At 38.8% G+C, this 23,868-nt stretch overlaps 1 long non-coding RNA gene across 4 annotated transcripts in view; it reads left to right on the top strand.

The window, feature by feature from the left end:
• Positions 1 to 1,002: 1,002 nt before the first annotated feature.
• LOC114048410 overlaps positions 1,003 to 23,868 on the top strand; it is a 109,351-nt gene continuing 86,485 nt past the window's right edge. For all 4 annotated transcript variants that reach the window (XR_003569752.1, XR_003569751.1, XR_003569750.1 and 1 more), the window contains exon 1: positions 1,003 to 1,156. This is a non-coding gene — a long non-coding RNA (uncharacterized LOC114048410). The remainder of the gene's footprint in view (positions 1,157 to 23,868) is intronic.

Genomic DNA, 23,868 nt, shown 5'->3' with positions numbered 1-23,868 from the left:
AGAGAGAGAGAGAGAGAGAGAGAGAGAGAGAGAGAGAGAGAGAGAGAGAGCTGTATAGTGGGAGGTAGGAAGTGAGAAAGAGAAAAAAGAAGCTGACATACTAAGCTGCAAAGAAATTAAGACATATAGGGAAAGGAGGACAGAGAGAAACAGAACGGAGGAAAACCACTGCTGCAGTTTGCAGAAATTCATAGCATTGTAGAGCTGGAAGGGACCCTTAGAGACCACGTAGCCCAACTCCCTCATTTTTGTTGTTGTTCAGTCGTTTCAGTTGTGTCTGACTCTTCGTGACCCCATTTGGGGTTTTCTTGGCAAAGATACTGGAGTGTTTGCCATTTCCTTCTCCATCTCATTTTACAGATGAGGAAAGTGAGGCAAACAGGGTTAAGTGATTGAGAACAGATTTGAACTTAGGTCTTCCTAACTCCAAGCTCAGTACTCTATCCATTGAGCAACCTAGCAGCTCTTATCTTACAGATGAAGAAACTGAAGCCCAGAGAGGGAAAGTGATTTGCTGGAGGTCAACTAGTGAATTGGTAGAAAAGCTGGGACTAGAACCCGGGTCCCCTGACTCTCAGTCCAATGTTCTTCCCATCTCAGCCGCAGTTTCATATGGATGGTCAGACTGAAGGTTTGAGCAGACACTCAGATGGTTTAAGTTGTATGAAAGTCAGTGTTGATGGACTTCTTATACCTGGAATAAAAATAAATGGCCTTCCCAAAGCCTCTACCCAGTTCTGGGGTTAATGTCCTGAGCAGGACGTAGAGTCATATCCAGAGATTTTGCTAATATTATCTCTAGAGAAGTTTGGTTGATGGCTTAGGGGCTGGACCAAACTGGTGCCATCTTTCCCTGGTGATTCCTCTTAGGACCAGATCAAGTGTCTTACTTGGGGGTCATTTGTTCATGACATTCCCCTCACGTGGAACCACCTACCCTTGCCACTTACTTAAATCCAACCCGTCCTTCAAGTTTCAGCTCAAATCTCACTTCCTCTATGAAGCTTTCCCTGATTTCAGCCTATAGCCTACAGTGATCTCTCCCTCCTTTCTGCCCTTAAAATACTTTTTGTCTTCATTCTTCATTTGGCAGCAAGCAAATGCATTTGAATGATTAATTCAGAAGATTCGGCTTTATGTCACGGCACTTAACCAGGTATGATTTTGGCCAAGTCGTTCAATCCTTCTGGGCCTCAGTTTCCTCCTCTTTAAAATGTGGAGTTTGGATGAAATGATTTTTAAGTTTCCTTTCAACTTTAACATTCTTTGATACTATATCTGTGCATGTGTGTGTCTGTGTGTGTCTCTCTGTGTGTGCATGTGTATACATGTCTTATCTCTCCTACCACGCTAAGTTTCTTGGGGTTGGACAATGTCTCTTTTATTATTTGTATCTCCTACCACTGTGCCTTACATACAGTAGGCTCTCAAAAAAAATTTGCTGCAGCTGCTATTTGAAGGGACCTCTTAAAGGAAAATCTCAAGAGCATCTTTAAAAGATGAAAGAAAGCAAACATAGTGTGGGGAGAATGGAAAGAACATTGGATTTGTGGGAAGACCTAGGTTAACATCCTGGTTTCTGACCTTGGGCAAATCACTCAATGTCAATCGACTGTTTCCTCAGTTGTAAAATGGGGATAATACTGCCTGAATCACCTACTTTACAGGGTGGTTGTGAGCATCAGGGAGATGCACTGGTTATAAAATGCTTTGTAAATTGAAAAGCATTTTGGTCTTTGCGATCCCTGTGCCTGGCATGGTATAGTCACTTAATCCTTAATAATCATTGAAACTTATTAACAAAGATAGTGTGAGAAACTTTATCAAATGCTGAAATCTGGGCATACCGTGCCTAAAGAATCCCCTGATATACCAGTCTAGTAACTGTCAGAAAAGGAAATGGCTTTAGACTGACATGACCTCTTCCTGATGAGGCTTTGCTGGCTCTTACTGATTGCAGCTTCCCCTCACAAGGGCTCATGAACCATTCCTTTACTAACACATTCCAGAATTCTGCCAGGATTCCTGTAGAAGAAGAAATGGATTTGATTATGGATTTCAGCATAGCAAACATAGGGAACCTTCTAGGTCTTCCTGGTTTCCTTTAATGAAATGGAGAAAGAGCAGTCCTTCAAGACACAACTCAGTTCCATTCAATTCAAAAACCATGTATTTAAGCAACTCTGATGTGCTGGGCATTGTCTCCTCAAGGAGCTGATATTCTACTGGGGGAAACATTCATAGAAAATTAAATGCAAAATATAGACAAACATTTTGGAGTTGGGGGGAGGGCAGAAACTACTAGGGGAATGAGGATAGGCTTCCTGTAGGAGGCAGTATCTGAGCTGAGCTTTGAAGGATGCTAAGGATTCTAAGTGGGGGAGGTAAGGAAGGAATCTATACCAAGCATGGGGGACAGTCTGTTCAGAGGTCCAGAAACAAGAGATGGAATGTGATTTATGAGGAACAGGAAGGAACCAATTTGATTAGACTATAAATTGGGTAAAGGGAAATCACATATGATAAACTTGGAAAGGCAGAATGAAGCCATACTGTGAAGGGCTTTAGAGTCAAACAGAGGAGTTAACAGTTTATTCTAGAAACAAGAGGGAGCCATGGGAGCTTCTTGAGCCAGGGAGTAACAGTCAGATTTGTGTTTTAGGGTTATCAATTTGCCAGCTATGTGGAAGCTTGATTGAAGGTAGAAGAGGCTAAAGGCAGGGAGACCAATTAGGAGGTTATTGTAATAGAGAGAGAGAGACAGAGAGACAGAGAGAGAGAGAGAGAGAGAGAGAGAGAGAGAGAGAGAGAGAGAGAGAGAGAGACAGAGAGAGAGAGAGAGAGAGAGAGAGAGAGAGAGAGAGAGAGAGAGAGAAAGAGAGAGAGAGAACTCACTGCAGAAGGCCTGAACTACAGTTGGGCTGTAGGAATGGAGAGAAGTGGATGGATGCAAAATAGATCATGGAGATAGAATTGATAAACCTTGACAACTGATTTGATATGAAAGGTAAAGGGAAGAGAAGAGTAGATGCTACTGCTGAGGTTGCAAACCTATTTGACTAGAATGTCAATGGTGCCATTGACAAAAATAGGATAGTTAGGAAGAGTAGAAAGTTTAAGGGGAAAATAATGAGTTCTGGTTTGGATATGTTGAATTCGAGATGCACAGGACATCTAACTGGAGATGTTTAACAGATAGTTGGTGATGTGGGACTAAAATTCAGGACAGAGATTTGGGCTTGATATATAATCTTCAAATCCTCTGATGAAACCACTAAAACCAACCTTCCAGTCACCTAGGTTCACAAGCTCAGAGTCATCTTTTATGTTTCCATCTCTCTCACTCTATACAATGAGTATTGCAATCAGGTGCCAAGACTTGTTGAGTTCAACTCCCCAACATTTCTTGCATCCATCTCCTTTTTTCCACACACACAGTCCAGAAAGAAAGGTTGTGAAGGTATTTAAATGCAGTTTGCTCTTGGTCCTAGAGGTAATAGGGAGCCACTGGAATTTTTGAGTAGGGGGAGTGGTGTGGGTTAGACCTGTGCTTTAGGAGTATCAGCTAGATAGCTGAGTGGAGAATAGATTAAAGAAGGGAGACACTAGAAGTAGTGAAACCAGTTAAGAAGCGATTACAAAAGTCTGGGAGTCTGAACTGGAGGGGTGGCTGTGGGAACAGAGAGAAGGGGACAGATTTAAAGGCTGTAGAGGCAGAATTGAAAGACTTGGCAACTGATTGAATATGGCTAGAGCGAGGGAGTGTACAATCCAAACCTGTTTGACTGGAAGGATGACGGTTCCATTGACAGAGTTAGCAACCAAGAAATTGTTAAAAAACCTTAGATAGAGCAATCTTAGTCAAATAGTGGGGTCATGAGACGGATTTCAAGGGGTCTCAGGCACAATACACATTACTGCACTTCACACACTCTGTGGTCCAGCCAAACTGGCTGACTTGTTTCCTGCACATGACATCCGTTCTTCCATCTTTATAACTTAAGGGCTTAGTCACTAAAGAGAGGGAAGATATAAGATAATAGCTACTGGAAATGGTACAATCAAGGGAAAGATTTTTGTCCTTAGGATGGGGAAGGCATAAGCTTGTAGGAAATAGAGAAGTAGCCAGTAGACAGTGAATGATTGAAAATTAATGAGAGAGTGAGGGTGCTAGAGATGGCAATCTGCTAGAAAAGATGGAATGGAATGGGATCAGTTATGTATATGAAAGGGTTTGCCTTGGCAAGGAGAAGGACCATCTCTTCATGTGGGACAGGGGTGGAAGAGGAGATAGAAGGGGAAGACATCTGAGCAAGGTTCAATGGGGATGAGGGGAGAAGAGGGAGCTCTTTCTGAATGGTCTCAAATTTTTTTTTGGTGACGTATGAGGCAAGGTCCTTGGCTGAAAGGGTGGGAGGAGGAGATCTCATAAGAGTCTTGAGGAGGGAGGAAAAGGTTCAGAATAGTTGATGTGATGAGGAGGCTATTAAATTGATTGCCTTGCTATGGTGAGGGCCCTGTTGAGATTGTATAACAAAAATTTGTAGTGGACCCAGTCAGCACAGTTTGTGATTTTCTTCATCGCTGTTCAGCGTGTGAATAGGAGCAAAAAGCAATGGATGGTGGAAGTAAACCAAGGCTGGAGCTTGGCAAGATATACCAAGTGGTAGAACAAGTAAGAGATTCAAGTATAGAAGACATTGTAGAGTTTAGCTGGCTCTGTGAAGGAAGGAATGAGTGAAAGTGTAACTAGGGCTCAAAAGGGTTGTGAGGCAGACTGTGGCACCAGGAGGGAGCCAGGTCTTGGTGAGGGCCAGAAGTTTGAGGAAGTAGAAGAAAAGGTTTAAGATGAAACTTAGCTTGATGACTGTGGAGCAGGCATTCTAGCATAGTGAAAGGGTCAAGTAGATCTGGATTTGGGCATTGGGTGGTAGGGGATGGGGATAAGAGAGTGAACAGCTGGGAATAGGGACTGGGGTTTGTACAGTGACAGGTGGGGAAGGGGGATTCAGAATCACTGGGATGGGGAGGGTAAAATAGGATAGGAATGCTACACTAACCACTAAGGAAGATGGTCAGTGGCTACAGAAAGGTCTGTTGAGGGAGACAAGTGATCAGATGTTCAAGGGCCTCCTTTGAGGTCCAACCTCAGAGCAGATGGTGATATTGAGTCTTGGGAGACCCAAGAGGCCAGGAACAGATAAAGGTAACAAGATGGGAGAATCTGCACAAGAGTCAAGAACTGGCAATTCGGAGTGGGTCTGATAAAAAAAAAAGGCCTTTGGAGCACTGGAGAAGACTCTGGGGCAAAGAGGCCTCAGGCAGGTGGCTGGGATCCAGGGCTGATACAGGATTTCCTTAGAAGTCTCCTGAGTGAAGGACTTACATGAGTACATGTTTCCCCCAATAGACTGTAAGCACCTTTATGGGAGGGCGTGTTTCATATTTGTTGTATTCCCAGAGCCTAACACAGTACCTGGGAGTTTTAGTTTAGTGGACTGAAAGGTCAGTATGAGTCAATAGTATGAAATGGCAGACAAAAAAAGCCAATGTGATCTTGGACTGCATTAAGAAAGACATTAAACAAAAGAAATAAAAGGTATCATTAAACAGTAAAAATTATACAGAAAAAAAAGAAGTTCAGAAGGGGACACAAATAGGGCAGTTTTGTTACTACCTTGCTCAATTTAATATGCCTTTAAAAATGAGCTGTGTTCATAGCAAGTTCACAGCTTGATATATGATTCTAGGTTTTGGTCTTTGTATGTTGAAATGTTTATGTCTGCTGATAATTAAGTTCATGATAAAAAAAAATTAAAAAAAGGAAATCCAGAATCAAGGAAGGTGATAGCTTCTATGTCCTCTACTCTGATCAGACCAGTTCTTGGAGTCACATTTTGGGAAGAACATTGCCATGTTGGCATGAATCTAGAAGAGGGTGAGCAGGATGGTGAGGGAACTGGAGAATGTGCTGTATCAGTAATATTGGAAGAGTTGGGTCTCTTTAGTCTATAGAAGAGAAGACTTGGAGGAGATATAATAGTGGTCTTCAAGTATTTGAAAGACTGGTACATGGAAGAGAGATAAGACTTGCTCTTCTTGGCCCAGGGCATGGTCCTGGAAGTAACTGGCAGAAATTTCAGAGAAGCTGGTTTTGACTTAATGTGATAGAAAACTTTTTTCTATTAATTATAAGTATCCAGAAATGAAAAGGGCTACCTCTGGTGGTGGTGGGTTCCCTCCCACTGGAGGTCTTCAAGCAGAAGCTTGATAGTTTGACAATGATGTGGTGGCAATTCAGGCTCAGGGGTATGTTGGACCAAGTGACCTCTGAAGTTCCTTCCAACTCTGAGAGTCTGTGATTCTATGACAAAGAGAACTTACTCTCAGAATGTGGAACCTAAGACCAATTAGTCAACACATTCAATCATCCAACAGACATTTGCTAAGGGCTTACTATATGCAGAACACTATACTGAGCATCTACCATGTGAAAGGTTCCCTTGTTAGTTCCTTTGAGATGGTGACACCTTCTCTTGGTGTCAACTTTCCTTCCTCAGAGAAGTCCTTAATGGGCCTGCCTGTTTTCCACATGGCAGGATCATTGTAGATCTTAGAGCTTAGTAGAATCATGAATTTCATGTAACCCTCCTAGGTGAATGTCTTCCCTTAGCTGCTACCTCTGATGGAATGTGCTGAATTAGAGATGGCAGTTAGCAGAGATGTCATAGAATGGTGAGGAGGGACTTCAATTACCAGATACATACTAGAGTGCTCTCTCTGTGTCTCTCTCTCTCTCTCTCTCTGTCTCTCTCTCTCTCTCTCACACACACACACACACCAAAGCAGGGCAACTAATAACTTCTTCACTTGCGTTAATAACAATTGAATGGAGGAACCAACAAGGAATGAGGGAGAAATCTGTTGTGGATCTGATTCTCGCCAATTATCCCATTTCTGGAGTAGAAATGATAGAAAGGTTGTGGAGGAAGTGACCATTTTCCCCTAGGGTATGTGAAAAAGGAATGGACAGCTGAGCATACTCTGACTTAAGCCTTAGGTTTTGAAAGGTTCAGAGGAAGGAAAGTGTGTACTAAACTTCTGCAGGACGAAGTAGGCCCAGGAAGGAAGGGAAACTTTCAAGAATGAAATCTTGAAGACAGAAGAAAATAAGAAGAGGAGGGAAAATGGGAGTAGGCTGAAGAAACCAATTTGAATGTATGGGAAGAGGAAATTCACCAATCTACTCAGATTTTAGATTTGTACAGAAGCCAGAAGCAAGGGTCGGTTACCGAGGACGAAAACAAAAGCCTGACGCGGTACTTTAATAACAGTGTTAGGAGCTGCTAGAGCTTAGAATGAGTTGATGCTGGTGAGGATGACAATTTTTTTTTAATGCTATAATGTGAGAAAAAAGGAAGATCAAAGAAAGGAGAGGACCACTGCTTGGGGTGGATGAAATGATAGTAACTGACAACATGGAGAAGACAGAGCTGTTTAATTCCCATGTACTTTTGTTTTCTTTGCAAAGGAGAATGACCTATGGACTGGAAAGGGCAAAACAAAAATGGATAATGAGGAGTTATTTAAAAGTGAGGAATTCGTAAGAGGGAACTTAGCTGCCCCTGATAAATTCAAGAGAGCTGGACCAGATGGACTACCTCAATTTGGGTACTGAAAGAACTGGCAGAGTTCTTTCTAACTGAGCCATTGTCAATAATATTTGAAAGATAATCATAAATAGGAGAAATGCAGTAGGACTGAAGAAAGGCAAATACTGTCTAAGTGTTCAAAAATGGGAAGGTAATGGAAGCTACAAGCTATAGGCCAGTGACCATGATTTCAAATTCTAGGAAAATCCCAGAATCGATTATTAATGGATCCAGTAACAATGGAGCCTTGGTGTTCCATGAATAAGATACTCCATCTCTTGGCTCTAGGCATTTTCTCTGGTTGTCTCCCATTCATAGGACGTTCTCCCTCCTCATTTGTACCTCTGGCTTCCTTCAAGTTTTGGAATCCTTTCCTCTTAATTCAAATGCCTTCCTTCTGTTAATTGGTTCCTATTTATCATATATATGTATATTTTATGTGTGTATGGTTTATATATGGTATGTATATATGGTATGTATGTATTTAAAATATATAAATAAATGGCATGTATATATACATACATAAACACACACATATATGGTTTATTTGTACATATCCATTCATTTGTCTCCCCCATGGATTGTGAGCTCCTTAAGGGGAGGGACTGTCTTTTGCCTCTTTTTGTTTCTTCAGCACTTAACATAGTACCTGGCATATACTAGACACTTAATAAATGCTTATTGACTGAATCTCTAGAAAAAGAAGCAATGATTATAAAGCACCAGCATTGTTTCACCATGGACAGGTCATATCACACTAACCTTATTTCCTTTTTTTTAAGTAGCTCAGTGAAACTAGCTAGCTGATGAGAAATACTAGAGACACAGTTGATCTAGATTTTTAACAAAACATCTCATGCTATTCTTATGTTAAAGATGGAGAGATATGTAGCAGACAAGAGTATAGTCTAGAACTCGTTGAAAGGCCAGAAGAAAAAAATGTTCCAAGGATGTCAAGCCAATGTGCTTGACCCTATGATGTTTAACACATTCATCAATGGCTTAGGTAAAGACATAGATGGGATGCTCATCAGATTTGCAGATGACATAAAGCTTGGAGGGATAGCTAAAACCCTTGATGACAGTCAGGATCCATTAAGGTCTTGGTAAGTTAGAATGTTGGGCCTAATCTAATAAGCTAATGTTTAACAGGGATAAATAATATAGGCTTACACTTATGTTCAAGAATTCAACTTCACAAATACAAGATGGAGGAAGTATGGTTTGATAACAGTTTGTCCGAAAAAATATCTGGGGCTTTTAATGGACTGCAAATTCAGTATGAGTCAACAGTGGAATATGGCAGCCAAAAAAAAATGAATGTGATCTTAGGCTACGTGAAGAAGTGCAGCTACCAAGAATCAGGAAGTGATCGTTTTTCTATTCTCTGCCTTGGCCAGAACCACATCTGGAGTATCAAGTTCCATTTTGGTTATCACATTTGAGGAAGGACATATGTAAGCTGCAGCGTCCAGAGGAAGAGCAATCAGAATGGTGGAGGGACTTATGTCTATGCCACATGAAGACTGGTAAAAGGAACGGAGGATATTTAGCCTGGATAAGATAAGACTCAGGGGGGATGTGATAGCTGTATTCAAAGACTTAAAAAGATATCATATGGAAAAGGGATTAGACTTGTTCTTTTGGCCCCCAGAGGGAGAACTAGAAGCAGTGGGTGGAAGTTGCAAAGAGGCAAATTTAAAACTGATATCAGGAAAAAAAAATTCCTAACATTTAGAGCTATCCAAAAGTGGAATGAAGGAGTGAGTCCAGGAACCAGCTCCTTTTTTTTCTTTTTTGTCTTTGTGTCCCCAGAGCCTAGAAAAAAGTCCTGCACATACTAAGCATAATATATATTTGTTGAATTGAATGGGGAATTAGGGAAGATAGGGGAATTCAAATGCCTCGACTTTGCCTTCAAAATAAAATATAAAATGTTAGACCTAGAAGGTTCCTTCAAGGTCACCTGGTTCAAGCTCTCCCACCCCCTATTTTACAAATGAGGCTGTTATGGCTCCCGGAGGTTAAGTACGTTGTTCAAGGTTGCAAAGTGAGTTACAAGTAGAGCTAGGGCCAGAAGCCTGCTCTCCTGATTCCCAGGGTACCCTGCTCTTTCGAGCATTCTGTGTTGCCTCTCCTTGCCTGGCTCCGTTGGCCTTGGAATTAAAGTGTCATGAGAACCAGGAGGCCCAATTCCCTCCTGGAAGATTGAACATGGCTCTCCCCTCAGCCCTTAATTCCCTCTCGGAGCTAGAGCTCCTCCTGACTTTGCCTCCCTTTCCAAAGCAGGTTTCCTTTAAGAAACCAGAAGATTGATTCCCTGGCAGGCCGCATTGCCGAGGCAAGCCTTGTCCAAATGGTTTGCATGTCTGCATTTTTTACTGCTCTCGTTTAATATGTATGCAAATGCAGGCGCTCCTGTCCTCTCTCTGTGTGGGTTTGCACAGTCAGGAGCAGACTCCCATTAAGCTTCCCATCTCCTGCTCCGCTGTACATTCGAGGAGACTGGCTTTGAAACACTGATAGATGGAGGTGCAAGGAAAAGAGATAAATGACGGATTTTTGTAATTTCTTTTTTTGGGGGGTTGGGGGACGTGGAGAAGGAAACCAGCAAAGGAGATTTAAATATATGCAAAATTGTTTATGTGTGTGAGTGGGGTGGGGGAGACCTGAGAACGGGAAGAGCAAATTTTGTATGCTGTTTGAGAGACTGGTTGCGAGGATTGTAGCTGGAGGTTAGGAAAATTGTAGCCACCACAATAATCTTATGTTGCGGAAATATTCGCCTGTTCTCCTGATAAGCAGACGCGTGTCCTATCTGAAATGTGCGCTTCAGCCTCAGAGAAAAAGGAAAATACTGGCTCTTTTCAGCAGATAGGAGCACCTGGTCTGTAGGTGTTTGTCTGCCCAAGGGTTCCCCCCTCAACCCGCCTTTTATCCTCTTTCCTCTTCCTCCTCTCTCCCCCTTTCCCAAATGGAGCAGTATTCTGAAAGGTTGCTCTTGAGTTAGGTTATTTTCCCTTCCAGGGAGTTTGCATCCAGTGGCACATGCAAGGTCCTACATTTGCATGAACAAAAACCGGTTATTTGGCAAACCATTGTCCATTTCCATAGATACCTGTTGTTTGACTCATTTGGGGTCTTCCTAATATTAGTCTTCCTCCATTAGTTTTTTGGGAAGGAGGTTTAGAAGGATCCTCAAGAAGATTTTAGCTTAAAAATTTAGGAGTAGGTGTACTGGAGACAGTTTAATATTTTTCCCCTCCAATCAACTTTTTGGGGACCATGGGGGAACCATATTTTCCATGACTTTAGGAAAACTGGGTATCTAGCATTAAATGTTTCAGTCAATTTTTATCTTTAAATTGGTAACTGACAAACTGCAGGCATAAAGGATCGCTTGTGGGATCAGAAGGCCTGGGGCAACTTTTCAGATAGAACTAAAAGCCTTAAACAAATTGTTTTTCATTTCATAGCAGAAAATCCAAACCAAATTCACCTTTCTCTGGAAGTTGTTGCTGTTTTTAAGGGGAATTAAAAGCCAAACAATTTTCTATTAGGCACAGGAAGGAAGCTTATATTAAGGTTTCTCCTGGAATTTTGCCTTTAGTGTGTATTTCCAAGTTATGGCATGGGTTCCCTTTGCCCCCCTTTATTTTGCAATCCTTTTCTCCAGCCCCCTCTGTGGAATGCTTTTCCCTATTACATAAAGTGAGTATTTTTTTTAAATGAATAAATGAGTTTTTTTATAATTTGAATAATTTCGATACATCAATAAGCTTTTTTTTTGTAAAGTCAAGAATTAGTTCATAAAATTCTTCCTGTTTTTCTTAGGGTCATGGGGAATAGGGTGCTAATTCATATTTTCTTGTTAGGTTTAAAAGCAGGATTTCTTTGTGGCAAAAAATAATTGCACTGGTGAGAATGCATTTAGGCTATAGCCACATTTAGGGATGGAACAATCTCTACCTGTAAGTCAGAAAAATAATATAGATACAAATTCATGTGTTCATAGATTTAGATTCTGTCTAGTCTGACTACTTCATTTTATAGGTGAAGAACTTGAGGTCATCAGACATTAAATGATTTTCTCAAGGTCATGTAGGAGTAACATGTAGTAGAGTCGACATTTGAACCCAGGAGCTCTAACTCTATATGGAGTGCTTTTTCCATTGCCCAATGGACTTTGAGGGATCTGTGATCTTGTTAATGTGGACAGTCATTTCAGTGGCGCAGATTGGAACCTACTCACATATTCTCATCTTGTTCAATTCTTGTCTATGTCCTTCCATAAATTCTCCATAGAGGACCCACCTAACATGCTAGAGCTCTTTCTCTAAGTCTTTGAACATTCTGTGAATACCAGTGCAGCATTTGGTCAGTCTATTGCTTTCTGCTGAATCTAGATATTCAACTGACTCACCTCCTTTTCTGATAATTTGTTTCCAGGGTGATACATTTTATTTTTTGGTGCACAAACTGGCAGTGATATTGTGCTGTAGTCCATTCCCAACTCTCCTTCTCCCTCCCCTCACTGTATTCCTTTGTGTCACCCACAATTTTGTTGTTGTTGTTTTGAAATTAGGATGTTCTATGATTCATAGCCATATAACATCACTGGGAGAATATTGGTTTTTTAAAAAGTTGGTTTTTTTAAAAAGCTAGTTTTTTGGTGCCAAGGGGCAGCTTGGAATTGTTGAAAGCATTGTGTAGTTTCTCAAATGGAATCTAATCTGGACTTTTCCTCCTGTTAAGTTCTGGACCCAGCTCATTGTTCTTGTGTAGTGCTTGCCTAAGATAGTTGTATTCTAAGACTGATGCAACGTACTGCCCGTCCAATTGCATGTCTTAGTCTGGACAATAGGCATTCTTTAGTCATTTGACTTTTGCTGTGTGGATTGCTGGCTGATTTCTTTTGTGTGGTCTTAGACCTCATTGAGGAAGTCTTGTAGCAGTCTAAGGTTTAATGCAATGAACACAACATTGTTTGCAGACAAGGACATCTGGAGGTCCTTGCCATTTTTTTCTTTCCATCTGAACTCTGTGTAGTACAGCCTTCATACCAGGGACAAATACCTCTGGTGAGCTTACATTTCTCTGTTTTATGCTTTGTTTGATATTGGTAATCAGAGGAACATTAAACAAAGGTCTTTGGTTACTTCCACCAAGGAATCTTACACAGTCTTATCATATGCATGGAAAACTCCTTATTGAAGGAAAGCGAGCCTCCAAGGCTGAATTTTGTTGTACTATGTAAAATGTTTCTTTATAATCAACAAACAGTAGACACAGTGGAATTTTGTGTTCTTTACATATTTCAGTCAATTGTGTGACTGTAGAAAATTATTTGGAAAAACCTGCTTGCTCCTTTCTCTTATTTTCATCAAGGATGCCTTCAATCTTGTTGGAGACCCTCAGAATTGAACAGGAGGAGGCAAGCAGGATGGATTACCCTTGGCAAATATACTCTTTTTTTCTTTCCTTCCTTCCTTCTTTCTCTTTTTTCTTTTTTCCTTCATTTCCCCCATCCCAGGATTCTCCCTGAAACAAAGGCCCATCTTTTTAATGCCAATATTCCTCTGGTGTAGTTGTATGACTCCGATTCATGAGATAATGCATTCTCTTAAGAATAAAAATTGAAGATCATCCAAAAGACAATGGAGAAGCATACAAGCAGGCTGCAAAACATTACAAAGAAGAAATTACAGAGAAGTGTTATAAAGGATATCACTGAACAAACATAGAAGATGGATTGGTCACATGGTAATCATGAGGGATAACCAAAGGAAAGTCTATATACTTCATTGGTATCTTTCTGATGTTAATGGGCAGATAAGTGCAGGAGCCCTGGACCCCAGGTTCTGTTTCTGGCCGAGCCTTCACTGGGCCCAGCCATTGTCTGGGGAGGCAATTCCTGTGGAGAATGGGTTGGCTATCACCACCAACTGCTGCTAATGAGACAAGGGAGCTAGCCTCATTGAAGCAGTAAGGTACCCTTAGAGGGAGACGGAGGCATCATGGGCCAAGGAACATCACACTACCACCACCCCCTTTACCACCATCTGCTCTCAGATACTGATGAGGACATCCCAGGAGCCTGAACCCAACAGTCTTGGGAATTGCACTATACCCCAAACCACCAGACCTACTTCTAGCCCAGCCCCTGCAGCCATCATTGAGGGAAGAAATTGTTATGGAGAAGGGGTTCCTATTCCTCAACACAATCAGCAACAACTGTTGACCAACTGCCACTCACCGGACAGGCATGCCATGCCAGCCAAAGCAGCAAGTTACCCTGAAGGAGAGATAGGAAGTGGTATATGCTAGGCAAGTCAAATCATCACCATCATCTTGACCAGCATCTTCCCTCAGACCCTGGTGGGAATAGCCCAGGACTCCAAACTCAATAATCTTTGGAATAACAATGCTTCCAGCATAGCGCCCTCAGCTATTATCCTGGGAAGCAATCCCTGTGGAGTTGCAACCTGGTAACTGCTCCCGCAGTTGCTACAGCTACAGCTCCTGAAGACTCAGAAAAGAGTTCTTGCCCCAAAGTCCTTGACACTATCAAAATAATTCCACATCAGAAACTGATATGATTTTTATCACTGGAAATCAGACTAAAGAAATGGCAGCATCATCAGCTTTGCCTCTGTACTCTAAGGACCATGGCACCTTTCCATTGGACTTGCAGTTGAAACCTGCCTTATGTGTTGCCTCTCCCATTAGAAGGTGAGCTCCTTGAGAGCAGCGACTGCCTTGCTTTCCTATTTGTACGTCCGGCACGTAGCACAGCACTTTGCACATACTAAATGCTTAATACATGTTTTACCCATTCATTCAAAAGAAAATGAAGGAGGTTCCCAGACCAGCATGGTGAACTTTTGAGAGGCATGGACAAGAATCACATGCAGTGGATAGATGTGGTTGGGTTGCTTGCTCATTAGAGAGAATGTAGAAGGGGCATCGGTGAGATCATGGATCAATCTGAGTATTTGAGGATGCCTTTAATATGTATACAGCTCATCCATATGTTGAAAAGAGAATATAGACCTAGGAGCTGATGGTTGGGGTTGTCTTCTTTGTCACTGTTTAAAAACTGTCTATGATATTTTACATGGCTGGGGGAATCTTACCCTCTTTGAACAATCCTGAAAATCAATCCCTCAGCTTCTTCAAAATGGTATCATCTTCAGCATGGATTTTTTTCTATGGGTACTTAGTTTCGGACAGCTGCCCTTCTCTATTTCCTTTCCTTAATGGCTACTTCCTCATAGCATATTGGGTGTTGAGATGTTAGAAGTAACATATATAGTAGTTTCATTGTCATTGAGGATAAGAATGGATTGCTATAGAATCACTGGAAAAACTGGTTCTTTTTTTTTTTGCATATTTATTTTCCTTTCAGTTTCATCTATGAACTCTCTTGGGATGATTTGACTTAGTTTCTCATCCATTGTTTTTCATTGTTTTGTATAACGCAACTAACTCATTCTTGCTAAAGTTTCATAAATGATTTTGTACTCTAAACTGGTGCTGCCCTTGGCAGCTTTGTTTCTCTACTTCATAAGAAGGAAAATCAAATATTTACTGTAGTCAGAGATAATGTCTTTACTTATATCCATTTCTTATTTTTCAGCATCTGTAGGTTATTTGAAAACATCAAGCTGAAGCTGCCATCATTGCACACAATGTTTTCTTCTCATCTTTATCCTTTTCCCCTCTAATTTGGCACAATTTCAACTTTTTGTTGAATTGTCTAACTAGACAATTAACTAGAATGATCGCACACAGATGGCTCTAAAATGGCTTCTAGGCCAGTAGTCATTTCCTACCTGTTAAGATATAGCCAATTTGAAGTGTGTGTGATGGACAGTACTTTCCATTTTTAATGCCTTCCAAGTTTTTCTTTGAGGAAAATATGATACACAAGCATAAAGCTTCTGGGTAATCTACAAGTCTTTAGTAGCTTTAATTTCTTCATCCCATATCACGTTTTCCAATATATTTTTCTTTTTAAAAATTTTAATTGTCATTGATAACATTTGTTTCTTATAAAGGTTATATAAGATATAACCAAATATATCCTTTCCTTCCTCCTCTACCCAGGGAGCCATCCCTTGCAAAAAAGAATTTTAAAAGAATGAAGGGAAAAAAAGGAATTCGACATAACTAACACATCAACCAAATTTAACAGTGTACGCAATGTTTCACATTCATATTTGTTTGGTATCTAGCTATTTGTTTTGTCTTCTACTTCCACAAGGAAGGGAGAGAAGTATACTTTTTTCATCCCTTCCTTCAAACAAAGCTTGGTTATTTTAATTACATAATGTCTAGCATATTTCTTTCTTTTTTTAACTTCTTTTTTTCTTCCTGTGTTCATCTTTACATTGAAGTTATTGATTACATAGGCATATGTTTACTTGAATTGGAGGATTTTTGTCAAGTTCTTTGTAAACTTTTTAAAAGTCCTTATCCTCTGCAACAGATATTAAGGCATAAGTCATAATTATCTTCATGGTGGTTTTTTAAAAATTATTATTCTCATGAGCAAGGCAAGATGGCCAAGCACCCCATGACATAATGTTTCTTGTTGTCTTTGGGAACATGATGAAACCAATTCTCCTGTCTCCTCAATTTGTCTCTCCAAGGAGAACCCACCAGTCATTCTTATAGTAAGCTGCAACTTCCTTTTGTTTTCTATCTTCTACTGAAAAAATGTTAATAATGGTGGGTTCAGTCCCTCCAGTAATTTACCAACTCTTTTGTCATTGTACAAAGATCTCACATTTAGGGTACTACCAGTTACATTAATGTTTACAGTTGACCTAAAAACTGTGATCTTTAGCATCTTTTCTTTTTTTCACAACTTGAATTTGTCCTTGTGGAAGTGGAAGGAGGCTACATAGAACTGAAGGTCACTTTAAATTTCTTGTTTGTTCCATGGCTAAAGAATTAATCATATGACAAAGTATGGAAATAGTTCATGTTTGAGGGTCTATAAGAAAGATAGGCACACTAATACATTATTGGTGGAACTGTGAACTGGTCCAGCCATTCTTCAGAATTATGCCAAAAATGAATTAAATGGCCATATCTTTTGACCCAGAGGTCCCATGGCTAGGCACATACCCTGCAGAAGTCAATGACAGAAACATCTTATAGCATTAAATATTTATAGCAACACTTTTTTTGTGGTAGCAAAGAAAAAGAAACAGAGCATAAGTCTATCAATTAGGAAATGGCTAAACAAATTATGTTACATAGATGTAATGGAATATTATTTGCTATAAGGAATGGTAAATATGAAGAATTCAGAGAAGCATGGGAAGACTTGTATGAACTGATGCAGAGTGAAGGAAGCAGAGCCAGGGAAAAACAATATATAAAAGTGTATGTAAATGGAAAATAGAAAGAAAAAATGGAAACTGAATTCTATATAGTTAAAATGACCAAGCTTGACCTCAGATAAGAGTTAAAAAAAATTCACACCCTTCCTATCTTTGCAGAGATGTGTGTGTATGTGTGTGGGGAGGAAGTCTATGAATGTGGAATACATAGTTGTCGTACATAGTTGATATGTTGATTGACTTTATTGAACTGCTTTTGTCCTACTTCTCTTTTTTATTCTCTATTACAAGGAATGGCTCACATGGTAGGGGAGAAGGAAGAATATATAAGGAAAACAAAGTGATGCAAAAACAAAAGTTAACTTAAATTAATTACCTAGTTGGCAACCTACTGGTAATAAACCTCTTTGTCCTAATCTTGGTGTGTCCTAAAGAATAGACATCTTCTGTTGCCAAAACCATATGAATGTGATTTATGCAAAATACCCTGACTGAAATGGATCTATAATCTAACCAATATGTATGTTCCTTCCAAAAGTACAGATTTCAATCCATTCACATCTGCTTATCCTGTGTACGTTTTGAGTATGTCCTACCATAAGTTCAACACAGGCAACAATCTCAATGTGCTATGATCCTTCCTTGCTTTCTCTTGACATTGCAAGGATACCAGTGAAACATGTGGGTTATCAATCTCTTGTTCTCAGCAGCACAGTATCATCTGCAAACAAGGTCATCTGGATGACCTCACTATCTATAGGTAAACCCTCTTCATCTTGGCTTCTGTCTTGAACATCCTCTATGGGTGATGAATGCCTTTGGTGAACACACAAAACACTGTTTCATGCCTCACCTAATATTAATGATTATGCTGATTGAACAAGATTATCTCTGTTACTATGTCCTTCAGTGAACCTCACATAATTTTGCTGTATGCATGTGAAATAACTTGTTGGAAGAATACTTTTACAGCAGTATTTTGCTCTACCAAACCAAAAGCTCATTTTTAATAGTCAACAAACAATAAGCTCATTGAGATCCTATATTCTCTACATTTTCCCACTTAATTATGTGATGGTAAAGATGTGGTCCACTCTGTAATATTGCCTATTTCTCAATGATATCCCTATCAAGGATACCTTCAATATGTGTTTATATTATTCTCATAAAACTTTTAATTTATATTGAAAATTAGGCACATGGATCAATAGTTATTGATGTTTTCCTCATCATTCTATTTTGATATTAATAGGTAAAGATTTCCCTCCACAACTTTGGCATCTCCTCCTCTGTCAGATACCTAATGAATCAATCCTTCAGTGCTCTCACAACAATGTCATCTCTATAAAAGATCTTGTCTGTGTACATTTGGTCTAATCTCGCTGTTTTTCTCATCTTTATTCTCTTTAGTATCCTTTCCATTTCCTTTATACATACATGTGTGTATGATGTGAAAATCCAAGTGTGGTGGCTCCATATTCCTTGGTGGTGAAAATAATTTACAATCTTAAAAAATGGTTGTAGATCTTTTTCACCTTTCTTTTATTTGTTTTCCCCTTTTCAGTTTCTCTTAAATTCCATCAGCAAAACTTTGCTTCATTGTATTTTTTTGATAAGCTCATAATACTTCCCTATCCTTCTGCATAAGATTTTACAAAAGCTCTTCTGTAAATACCAAGGTGTTGTCCTTGACTGCCATCTCTCCATTTGTCTAGTAAGTAAGTATTTGTGAACTCAAGTATTTTAAGGTTATTTTTGTTCTCTCATTATGGCCATTGATTTGTATTTGTTAAATATCTTCATGACTATTGTTATTAGTGAATCTATCTTTTCTTCCATCCATATCCCATTTTTGTTATCAATATTTGATTGATATGATTTAATTCCTCTAGTAGTATGCCCACTCATAGGTCATTGGACAATTATCTTACATCTAGACTATGAACCATCAAACTGAAATATGTAGATGGTCTAAAAACTATGATTCTTAGCATCCCTTTCTTCCTCTCCTGCCACTTTGATTCTATCACTGAAAAAAAAATAGAAGGACTGGCAGCCATTTTGTAATTCTTCTTGTTTCATGGATTGCCATGGCCAAAAAATTCATCATTGAGTGACCAATCTACTAGTGATGGGTCACTCTATGCTTAGGAATCTGTATGCCTAAATCTTGTCATTTTCACTGTAAAGTAAACCATAAAAGATGACAAGAAATAAAAATGATAAATGTTGGAGGGGCTGTGGAGAAACAGGTACATTGATGCACTGTTGGTGGACCTGTGAATGGATGCAACTATTTTGGAAGAAAGTTTAGAATTATACACAAAAAGTTATTAAGTAGTCCATGCCTTTTGACCCAACTATAACACTGATAAGCCTATACTCAAAAGAGATCAAAGAAAGATGAAAAGGTCCTTTATATATAAAAATATTTCTAGTAGATTTTTTTTGTGATGGCAAAAAAACTGTAAATTAAGAGGAGATTCAATAATTGAGGAATGGCTGAATAAGTTGTCATATATGAATGTGATGGAATACTATTTTGCTGTAATAAATAAGAAAATAGATTATTTCAAAAAAACAAAGAGGCCTGCAGTGGACAAAACTCAGGGCTTGGAGTCAGGAAGCCCTCAGTTCAAATCCAGCTTCAAACACTTACTAGCTGTGTGACCCTGGGTAAGTCACTTAATCTCCACTTTTTTTTTATCTGCAAAATGAGAATAATAATACCATCCACCTCGCAGGATTGTTGTGATGATCCATTGAGATAATAATTGTAAAATGCTTAGCACAGTAATTGCCACATACTAAGCACTATATAAATGTTAGTTATAAAAAAGATGTGGAAAGACTTGTCTAAATTGATACAGAATGAAGTGAGCGGAAACAGAACAATTTATGCTGTAACAACAATATTATAAACAGAAACTATTTTGAGGACTTTTATAAACTAATGAAGAATGACAAGCAGAACTAAGAGAACAATTTATGTGATAAGCAACACTAAAAATAAACAACTTCAAAAGTTGTAAGAGTTATGATTGATAGTGACTATTTGTGATTCTAGAGGACTGATGATGAAACATGTTATCCACTGTGTAGAGGTGATGGATATAGGATATAGAGTGATATATATATATATGTTTATATGTATATATATGTACACACATATACATATATACACATACTTATATATACATGTACATAAATATTTATTTGTGTTCAATTATTGAAGGATTTCTTTGCTTTGACTATACATATTTGTTATAAGAAATTTGTTTTTTTTTCTTTTCTGTTTTAATGGAGTAGGGGAGTAGGAGAGAAAGAAAATGGATTACTGTTAATTTTTTTAAGACAGAGAGATGCTACAGATGTGGAATGTTGCATGAACTCTCAGATGAGGTGACTGTGTTACTAGTTTTACTTAGCTCTTTTGCTTTGTTACGAGAGACCTCTCATAAAGCAGGAATAATTTGTAAATGTAATGTTAAAACAAAACACATCAATAAAACTGAAAATGTAATGATGAATTAAAAAAGAAGAAAGAAGGAAACTGCAGCTAAATGGAATGATGCTTCATAGACACTTCTTGGAGTGGTAAAGGAAATAGTTGGGCAGAGTTGGTTTTATCATGTGTCCAGTGGGAATAAGAAATGTTATTTCATGAAGATCATAAACACAGAGCTGGAAGGGAACTCAGAGATCATCTAGTTTAACCCTCGCATTTTATCATTGAGGAAACTGAGGCCTAGAGAAGATAAGTGACTTTTCTAAGGCCACATAGATAGCAATCATCAGAGGCAGGCTTTTAATTTAGGTCTTCTGATGTTCCTTCCCCTCTACCTTACTGCCTTTGTACATGGATATGAAATATTGTGTCAACTTTTATTGTAATACTCATGATAAGTATTTGCAAAAGGAATCCATGAAAATCATTATAGCAATATCAGTTGCTGAGAATGAAAAGATTGAGAAATTCTGTGAAGATCTGAACATGACCTTACAAATGAACACAACATATACTCTGATACTTGGTGGCTTCAGTGAAAACAGAGGTGGGAAGAGATGAGGATTTTGAGAAATATATGAAAAAGCATCATTTAGGAAGAAGGAATAATGGAGGCCAAAATACTTGTATATTGCATAGAATACTTGCACCTTTCTAGGGTGACCACTTTCTTTGAGAAAAAGAGTTGTTAGGTGGAAAGCACCAAGTAACATCACAAAAAATGAAATAGGCCATATTTTAATAGACTGGAAGAAACTTATTAATTTATGTGGAATTTACCCCAAATCAATTGTTTATATACAATAAAGCCACTGCCTTGTCAAAGCAAAGATCTGAGTTAATAAGAAGCAATAATAATAAGAAGAGTAAAATGAGATGGAATACAATTGAGATAACCCAATCCTGGATATTTAAAAGGAAAAACTGACAATGAAAAATGGGAAGTGGACAAAAGATATGACATATATTTAAAATAATTTTATGTAGTTTAATTGTTGTAAGTCTACCAGAAGAAGACCAAAATGTTCCAGAAAGTTTCTTAATCATCAAATACTTGATTTATTTGCCAAGAGGAGAGAGATAGCAACCAAAGGCATACTCATTTTTTACATAAACTCATTTGTAAAATCTCACAAATGAGGGTGATGGAGAATTATAAGCAGGGTTAACTCAAAGCAGAGAAAAACTGTGGAGGATAAAACCAGTAAGATAGCAATTGAGTGAAAAATGGAGTGAGTATATGGTTGTATTGGGCTTACTGTTTGTTAAATATGAAAAAGCATTTGATTCATTAAAACCAAACAGCACCTTAAGGGTTCTTCCCCATTAAAGTGTCTTCTATTCATACACCAAAAATTATTAAAGATTCTTTGGATAAAAAGAGAGATAAGCTGCTTTAATGACCCTCTGATCATAAAATCATGAGAGGCACAAAACAGGAATATGTATGTCTCCCATACCATTGTCATGGAGAAGAATCCAGGTAGAGTGGATGTTGAAGAGGGGATTTCACTGGTTGGGGAGGCCCTCCACATACTCTTGTTTGTAGATGGCATTGTGCTGGTTGCATCAAGCCTTAGAACACTGCATTAAATTGTGAGCTCCTCAAGGGCAGGGACTATCTTTTGGCTTTTTTTTTTGTATCCTCAGAGCTTAGCCTGTTGCCTGGTACATAGTAGGTGCTTAATAAGTGCTTATTAACTGACATTGCGGAGCCTCCTGGAAAATATCTGTTAACTACTTAAAAGAATTTAGCTCAATAATCTGTACAGGAAAGACCAGGGATTTTTGACCATTTTTTGAATGTGTCATAGATTTTCTTAGGCAGTCCGGTATGGATCCTTTCTCAGAATAATTTTTTTAAAAAATTAATTTATTTTGATTTATCAACAATCACTTCCATAAGCTTTTGAGTTTTAAGTTTTTCTCCCCCTTCTTCCCCACCTCCCTACCCAAGACAGCATGCAATCTGATATAGGCTATACATATACATTCCTATTAAACACATTTTCACATTAGTGATGTTGTAAGTAAGAATTAGAACCAATAGGAGGGACCACCAGAAAAAGGAAACAAAACACAACAGAAGGAAAAAAAATAGCAAATAGTATGCTTCAATCTGCATTCAAACTCCATAGTTCTTTCTTTGGATGTGGATAGCATTTTCCATCATGAGGCCTTTGGAGATGTCTTAGATCCTTATATTGCTGAGAAGGGTTAAATCTATCAATATTAGTCATCGCACAACGTCGCTGTTACTGTGTACAACGTTCTCCTGGTTCTGCTCACTTCACTCAGCATCGGACCATACAAGTCTTTCCAGGTTTTTCTGAAGTCTACTTGTATAAAAATAATTTATGGAAATTCTAAATTTCAGTAAGAAATTATTAAAAATAGAGATGTCATTTTTCCCCCATCCAAATTCATGGATCCCCTGAATTGTATCCATGGACCCCAGGTTAAGAAGCCTTGAAATGAATGAAAACTATTGACCAGATTACAACATGCATTTGGAAAGATAACCTACAGAGCCTGTCCATCAGTATATACATCTGGGAACGGCAGTGCAGATGGATGACGGGCTGGGCCCAGAGTTAAACAGGAGGTGAAGAGCCGGATAGATTACCTGCAGGAAGTTACAAAGCCTTTTAATGACCTCAAGCTTCTCATGGAAACAAAGGCTCATCTTTTTTAATACCAAAATTCTACTGGTGTTGTATGATAGCAGCAATACATGAAATACAACCATCTCTGAAGAATTAAAAATGAGTATCATGCAGAGGGCAGTGAAGAGGCACAGGGTGGGTGTGAGAAGGCTGCAACATATAACCAATGAGCAACTTCATTGAAGAACAGGAGTAAAAGATATCATCAAAGACACATACGATAACAAGAGAGGATAGATTGGGTATATGGCTATGGCAAGGAATGATAGATGGAAAGACATAGTGTTCTCCCAGTACCCTTATGAGGTCAGGAGAAAGCAAAGAAGGCCTCTAGCATATGGAACCACTTGTGGTGAACTGATGGGAAAGTATGGACAAGAGAAGGGCAAAATGAACGGACCATGGATGTATCACAATCTGCATTGTTGGAAAGAACTTCTGACTCAGTGAGATCACAGATACATTTGTGTTTTTGAGTAGCAATTTGTTAAAATAGATCAGGTTAGAGTTCTTTTAATTGTATGTCATGTCTTTTTCTTTTTTCAATTCTTGCTCCTAGCTTTATGTTAATTTTTCTCTTTACATCAGTGCTCTGATGGAATGAACATGGCTGATTCAGGAATGATTTCTTTATCAGTAGCAAATTGTTTCCTGTCCATTAAAATATAATCAGTTTCATTTTTGTGTGT

Source organism: Vombatus ursinus, unplaced genomic scaffold, assembly GCF_900497805.2.
Source record: "Vombatus ursinus unplaced genomic scaffold, bare-nosed wombat genome assembly UNPS02014793.1, whole genome shotgun sequence".
NCBI lineage: Eukaryota > Metazoa > Chordata > Mammalia > Diprotodontia > Vombatidae > Vombatus > Vombatus ursinus.
The sequence above is the reverse complement of the archived record's forward strand: the minus strand, read 5'-3'. Positions and strand labels throughout refer to the sequence as shown.